This window comes from Salvia hispanica, unplaced genomic scaffold (assembly GCF_023119035.1).
Source record: "Salvia hispanica cultivar TCC Black 2014 unplaced genomic scaffold, UniMelb_Shisp_WGS_1.0 HiC_scaffold_505, whole genome shotgun sequence".
NCBI lineage: Eukaryota > Viridiplantae > Streptophyta > Magnoliopsida > Lamiales > Lamiaceae > Salvia > Salvia hispanica.
The window spans coordinates 22726-30750 of record NW_025952251.1 but is presented as its reverse complement, the minus strand read 5'-3'; positions in this window follow the sequence as shown (position 1 = coordinate 30750).

Genomic DNA, 8025 nt, shown 5'->3' with positions numbered 1-8025 from the left:
AACCCCCCCAAAAACTTCAGCCACGGAGCTCCTAAGACCACGTCAGAGGGGGCACAAATAAATTAACAAAATCATCCCCTCCAAAAAGGGTAACTTGGGGTAGTAACACTTTTCTTTACATAGAAATGTCGACTCATTGCCCACCCCGAAACACGGAAAGGATTTTGGCAATAACCCTCCAATTTCTTGCAAATGCGAATTTTTTTAAGGTTTTTGGGCATACACCCCCCAAAAACTACCTGTCACTTTTAACGCCGGGGGGGGTCGACCCGTTTCACGGCCTCCAAGAATTCCCGGCCATGTTGTCACCAAATTGTTATCGTGTTGGTGAAGGAGCCAATTGGGCGCCCGGTGTTCAAACAGTAGTCCAACTAAGCGTAGACGATCCTCTTCCGACGTTTTGAAATAGTCAAAATAGGACTGCACCTTGTAAATCCAGCCTGATGGGTCGTTTCCATTGAATTTTGGAGGATCGATCCGAAGTTTGGCCTTCTTCTGCTTTGTTGGCCTCTGAAGTTTGGCAAAATTGCGTCTCCGTCTACGTTGGCCTCCAATGCCGAAAACAGCCGATCCGCCCGGTCTGATAAGGCAAGGTATTCTTCTCTGTTGTTGTGAAGTTCCAACCTTAAACTTTTTATGGCTGACAGAATTTCTTCTTGAGAATTATCAGCATGAGTTTCTGTTGCCATGATTGAATGTGAGGGTAAATTTGACAGAGCTGAAAGAAGATGAAATCACAATTCAGAAAAATATGGAGCAAGATATCTTAAAAAAAGTAAATATTATTGGAAAATACGGTTATTCGACTACACCAGACTTTGTCGGGCATTTCAGCAAACGGTTGGTGTGCCTCTTATGATGTCATGTGAAATATGATAAATAATGATGGTGACATGAGATGATCAAATAAAAAACTATAAAGATCTATTAAAGCACAATTGTTTAAAAGGGAACAACCGTACATGGAGTTGGTGACCGGAGACGGCGGTTTATTGGCGCAGAGGAGGTCGCACGCCGGCGGCCGGGGCTGGATCTGATTTGTGTGTGTTAAAGTACAATATAATTTTGTGGATTTGGGCTCTCTTTTGGGCCACTTTGTTTTGTTTAAATAATTCAGTTGGGTCTATTTTGTTAAGAAGAAGGAAGAAGTTTTGGGCCTCTTTTTATTTGATTTTGAGAGTATGGGTCTTTTCTATTTTAAATGTTTACAAGAGGTGTCCAAGATTAATTCTTCGGATTTAGTTATGAAACTCAAGAAATTAATCTCGTGAATAATTTATTCAAGTAATAAGGCTTGTCGATTTGTTTAATTAAACCTCTAAGTAATTAATTCCAACTAATTGAATCTTTGAATTAATTGAGAATCCAAGCCTTAAGTCGATTGTAAGCCTATTATAAAAAAAAAACACTAGAATCATTTAAGGGCTTTAAAAAGAAAATTCTATACTTACCCTAAGTTCGAAGATTGAAAATCGGGAATACCTGATCTGGAGTTGGGTTACTCGGGTATACTTGATACCTGACTCCCGACACCCGTTTTTTATCTATATTTTTAGTACTCGAACTTCATAACGTGTTAGGCAAAGAGACGAGAGATGGACATGATCGACATAAAATTTCAAGTGTCAAATCAATAACGACTATATGCCGTTATGTTTGTCGAATTGTGTGATTCATTTGGTGACTATTCAATGATAACTATAGGCATCCTTTAAAGTATGACAAATGACATTGACTTGGACTTTGACTTATGAAGTCTTCGTCTAGCGTCTGTGTTAGGGATCTAATTCCCTAACGTCGATCCGCGGCTCCGCTCGGCGATCGCCGAAAAGTCCGGCCGAATTAGGGTCGTCGGTGGCTAGAGGCGACTGTGCGCGAGAATTCTCTCCCGTCGGGCAGTGGCTCTTCTAGGTTTAAAGATTTGTTCACAAATTAGTTTGGGAAAAGTAATAGTTTTCATTCATAAAAAAGTCTATGAACATAGCCCTATTTATTAAACTAAGGACCCTAGGTTGGTTCGACTCCTAAACCTAGTTCATCTCGGAAAGAACCAACCAAAGAAAACCCGAAACGGAGCTTATAGATATGCTCGACTCAATGCTGGAATTAAATAATAAAAGAAAACTAATATAAAAAATAAGAAATAAAATAAAAGGAAAAAATACTTCTAAAGCTATTTGGTAACGTAGTCGCCCAGCAAGTCCGGCCGACGACGGTTCCTCTTCGGTTTTGTCGTTGCGATGGACGGCTGCTTCTCTTCCGCCACTGCCGTCGTCGTCTCTTCAGCGGCTACCTCTGTCTCGGCTCGCCGGCGCTTGTTGCTGTGCTTGATCAAGTACCGTATCAGTCTGTAATGAGTCATAAATAATAGTTGAAGGCAAAAGGAGCTATCAACCATTAATTACAAGACAATGTTGGTGAATATAATTTATAAGTTAAATAATTTTACATTAATTTGCAAATTTAAATATTGTATTATTTCAATTTTGGGGTATATGAATATAGTTTATAAAATTTTTTTACTTGCATGGACACACCCCATTTCTATTGCCAGCCTCAATTTTCTTTTGACAAATACCACTGCCCATTCTCCCTCCGCAAAATCAAAAGATACACACACACACAACACACTTTTACACTTTTGAGGTATATATATAGTGGTAGCTCAAATCTTAAATAAACCACACAGTACTATTTTTTTTTAAATAGAGCCTAATGGATCGAAATTCCTATCTCTACTTCCTTGTTACATCACTCATACTTCTTCAGTGGTTGATTGATCATAGCTCAGCCTACTCCGATATCAACATTGATCGCTTTTTCACTTACTTTCCTTCAAATCTCGAATCTCTTTCGACCCCCATAATGTACAGACCAAAAATTGGAGCAGTGAGAGCAATATTTGTAGTTGGATCGGAGTTACTTGTGATTTCGTTATCACGGGGTGCTGATAGGGTTTAAGTTCCCTATCAAGAGATTTGTAGAGCACTTGAAGATTGAACGGAAAGAAATCGATAATTCCCTAGTTGAAGTTCTAGGTTTTGGAACAAGAATGAGAAAAGAAGTAATATATTTCTTTACCCTCAATGAATTAAATGACGATAGAATTCTATTATATAGAATTAACCCTAACATGTGTCTTGCTAATCAAGAAACATAATTAGAATAAAAGATTACAAAAAGATATGCAAAATATCTAAAGATAAATAACTAAAATAAGAGAGATATGCTAAAATCAAGAAAGGAATATCGAGGATGATCTTTGGCGAGATTTGCTAGATCGAGGGCCCTACGTTGACTTCGGTTGAATATATCATCCACGGGTCTTGTAGGAACTATTCCACCCAAAATTGGAAACCTTTCTTTTTCTCATTTCTTTAGATATGAGCCTACATAACTATTTTCATGGCCATATCCCATTCCTATTTTCAACATGTCTTCTTATTTTAATAATTTGTCTGGTCGTTTGCCTCTTGATATGTGCAAACACAATCTTGATAGACTTGTATTTCTTTCAACGAGTTGCATGGAAATACCATCGAGTTTGAATCAGTGTATGCAGCTTGTGTATCTTTTCGAGCGATAACAGTTTAAGTGGATTTGTGCCAAGAGAAATTGGGAGGACGAAGCTTCAAGTATTGAACTCCTTGAGTAAATTATAAGTTGACTGGTATGTTCATCTAATAATTTCCTTGCTTTTTTTTGGAAATTGATTGGCCTAGAACTGATATTTTTAAGTCATATTCTATTTAATTATTTCAATTATGTGCTTTTCAGAATATACTTTTAATTTTTTATACAAATAATCTTAAATGGATTGAATGCTTCCCCACATCCATGTTATGTATATGAGTTTTGACAATAGCAAATTAAATAGTTCGATAATTGCGTTAAAATGATTTTTATTTAATTTCATATTTCGTTATTCTTTTTATCAAATGATTCATATTGAATATACAAAACTCATATGTAATTAATGTAAAAGCCATTTTGGATTTCGTAAGTAAAAGCCATTTTGGATTTGTACCTTTACACAAAAATACATGCACCATGTTAATACATCTAATATTAGGGTTTTTGGATTTAAAAAACCAAAAACTTTCACCGAATTTTTGTTTTTCCTCCCCATCATGAGATTGGTTTTTAAAACCACGAACTTTCACATCGCTTTGCTATTTTTCAACCCGACCCGAATAACACATTTGAGAACAATTTGTGCGGACGATTTGTGATGACGATTTTCGAAGATGAAACCCTAACACCCAAAATTGATTCGAATCTGACGATTTCGTTTAGGGTTTACGATTTTGATTGATTTTGACTTAATTGTGATTGAGGGTAAAACAACGTCATTTTAAGGGTCATAAAAACCGACGTCCATCTCATTTTTGCGACTGTCCAGTGCTGGACAGCTTCTGCACCGGAAATGTGTTATTCGGGTCGGGTTGGGAAATAGCAAACGATGTGAAAGTTCGTGGTTTTAAACCAATCTCATATAGTTCGTGGGAAAACCGGAATTCGTGAAAGCTTTTGGTTTTTAAAGCCAAAAACCCTAAATAATACTATCATATAAAAAAATCGTGTGTGCTAGTTATTAGAGTAAACAATGGCTACTACTTTCATATTAATTAAAATGATTGCTTAAAAATTCCAATTTTAAAATTTCATTGGTAATTGATTCCATAGCATTCCAAATTGAAACTTTTCATGCTTAAAATAAACTTACAGGTCCACTACTATCCACCCTTGTGAATCAATCAAAGACTACAAAATTTGCACCCTATTCCAACAACTTAGGTGGAGAGTGATTCCAACATCCATTTGCAAACGAAGATCCCTCCGAATCCTCTCTATTTATCGCATACAACTTGGAAGGGGCACTTCCATATTGTCTAGGGAACTTGAGCACATCTTTGTTAATACTTCATTCGAATGCAAATAAACTTACAAGCAATCTCTACCATCATTCACAAAGGCTGGTACTTGAGTCAATCAATCTGAACGGAAACAAATTGGAAGGAACACTGTCCCGAACCCTACTCAACCGCCTAGGTCTCAGGTATCGACATTGGTAATAATGAAATAATACGAGATGTGTTTCCGTTTTGGATGGAAACACTCCCTCAACTTCGCATCCGTCTCGAGGTCAAATAAGTTCCATGAATTCATGTTGGTGGCTTCAAACACTAAGCTGCCGTTTCCAAAGTTGCAAGTCTTGGATGTATCACATAATGCATTTATCACTCTCTACTTTGTAGATATCTCAACAACTTCACAGGTATGATAGATGCCAAGGAAAAACCGCACTCGATGATGGAGAAAATTTATTTCTAAAAATATATGGTGTTGAGGCTCACATTGAAAGGATTAGATCAGTTATTGCAGCGACTACTTAATACCTTTACAACTATTGACTTGTCCTCCAACAAATTCTCCTGGGACCATTCCACCTTCTATAGTGAATCTTACGTCTATTAGATACTTGAATTTGTCCCACAATACCATTGGAGGACATATACCGGCATCTTGGAGATATGAGTATCCTCAAGTCGTTGGATTTGTCTTCAACAAACTGGATGGAAATTCCACGTGAATTGGCAAAGCCGACATTTGCGAAGTTGAACCTTTCGATGAATAATCTTAAGGGAAAAATAGCATAGTTTGGTCAACTTTCCACGTTTGAGAATAATTCATATGCGGGAAATGTGGGTTGTGTGGATTTCCAATAACGAGAAAATGTGACGGAGCGATGGAAAACGGAAACCATCACCTCTTCATGTGGAAGTGGAATCGGATGTGGAGGTGGAGGATTTATGTGTTTATTGCTCTTGGATATGTTGTGAGCATAGGAATCTTTTCTTGGCTGCTTATTTTTGGCGAAGTTTCAGGTATATAAATACTATGAGATAGTTGACGATGTTTTAGAGAAGACTTTTGACTTTTGCCAGTGCAGGAAGAAAAGAGAGAGACGAAGAAGAACTGTGAGGAATCTGGCTAGAAGACAGTCGTGAAGATAAGGCAATCTAGCTTGTCATAGTATGGATGTTTTTATTTTAATTATCCAATGTTTGTATTGATCGCTATTAGTGTTTTGTTTATGTTTAATATATGCCATTATATTTGTGTGTCTACTTCTAGAAGTAATTATGCAGTAAGAAATTTTCATGAAGTCCAAATAACTATTAACATTTTCTTCCATTTAATGCTAGAATTGCATAAAAAATTATGTTTAAAATCATAATATTGTACAATAAGAAAAGTTAACGTATTAAAACGATGACGCCTTTAAAACTAGCATAAGTATTTGATTTTTGGGAGAAGATATAAATATATTCTGACGTCAAAAATATATTTATACTTCTCTAACCTCTATATAGGACCACTTGTAAGCAATGACAATTTAATTTTCCTAAAATTTTTATCTTCAATTTCTTATTTGATTTGATCAATCGATTAAATTTTTTTTCTAAATAAATTTTTGGCCAATAACTATTGACCTCAAGTCAATTGATAGAGAACTTAGCAAATACCCTCGAACTAGGTCATCTCAAGCCATTCGATATAGAATTTCCGTCATAATTACGTCCATAAAAATAAAAATTAATACTTTTCGTATTCTGTATATAATTCCAAATGTGTCATATTAAATGCTTTCTAATTAAAACTTTGTGCAAGAAAAATCAATGCAGTTTTTGCTAATAAAATATTGACCTCGAGTCAATTATACTGATATATAAGTAGTTAATATTACCAGCAAATACCCTCGAACTGGGTCATCATAATGGGTTTCATTTAAAGAGATTCTCACTCAAGGTATTAAACGAATTATCAGCATAGTAGCACGGCGGTTTAATCAAGAAATTCAAAGAAGAATAGATATCATAACTACGATCAAAGTTACTCCAAAGGACTTAGGATCCAAGTAAGTACGGTTGATTTAAAAATTGGTCATTCTAACTACGAAGGTCGCACTCCTCAGACATTTTTCCCGGAAATCGATCATGGCAACGTCGTTCAATGAAACCGATTCCAAGTTGAGATTCATCGTATCGTCAAAATTAATAACTATTTTTTATGGTCGATCTTCAAAGTCTTCTTCTTGCCATGTCACAGTCATTTTCGATTGCCATTATACACGTGGTCTTAAGGTGTAATAAACGTCAGTCAGATTCAGTCGCGCCGCCACTTTGGCATGGTATGCAAGACTGCATAGTCTTATTAGATCTGTGGTATGATTCACCATTGTAAGGATACACCAAAGTTCGAATATATTTTCGCTAGTTCTATCACTCAGGAAAGGATATTGCAATTGTCAACTTACAACTAAGTTCTAGCACGTTCAAAAGATGGCCTACTTCTAGTGACTCTATAATTTCAAGCATAGCTTCAAGTCTCATACATCAACATATATTCGATCATTACCTAACTCAGCTTCATATGGTTCTAAGTTAGCAACAAAGTTCAAAGTTCCACATTTTACTTTCACAGTGGTTCTTCATATACCTCGCACTTCCGGTCATGAATTTTCACCTCATAAAACGCCATACATATATTGCACAATCCACATGTTTATATAAATCATTTGGTGTCCCATTGCATAAAAAAGTGGAGTTAATAATATATGTGGATAGTAACACTCAATAATCATTCCATGGAATCGCATTTCACAATTTCACAAGCTCATACGATAGTTGACGCTGATCACCATTCGGAAGCATCTGCCTTCACATTCACAATAACATTTCTAACACTTGCGGCATGCTTTCCATTTTCAACAATAACATTTTCCACCGAAATTTTCAAGAGCATAATATTTTCAAACGAAATTCATAGTAATATTTTGTACCTCTTTCTTCACAGGGTTGAGCGGGACGAGCTAAGTGTGTTGAGCCTTTCAGATGAAGTGTGTTAGTAAATGATAAACTTAAATTTGAAAAGACTCTTTGGTCCAGATGTTAACCGCGCCTGAGTACCAACCGTAATGTACCCCGCCTCTCTAGGGTATAATAAATACGGCGTCACACT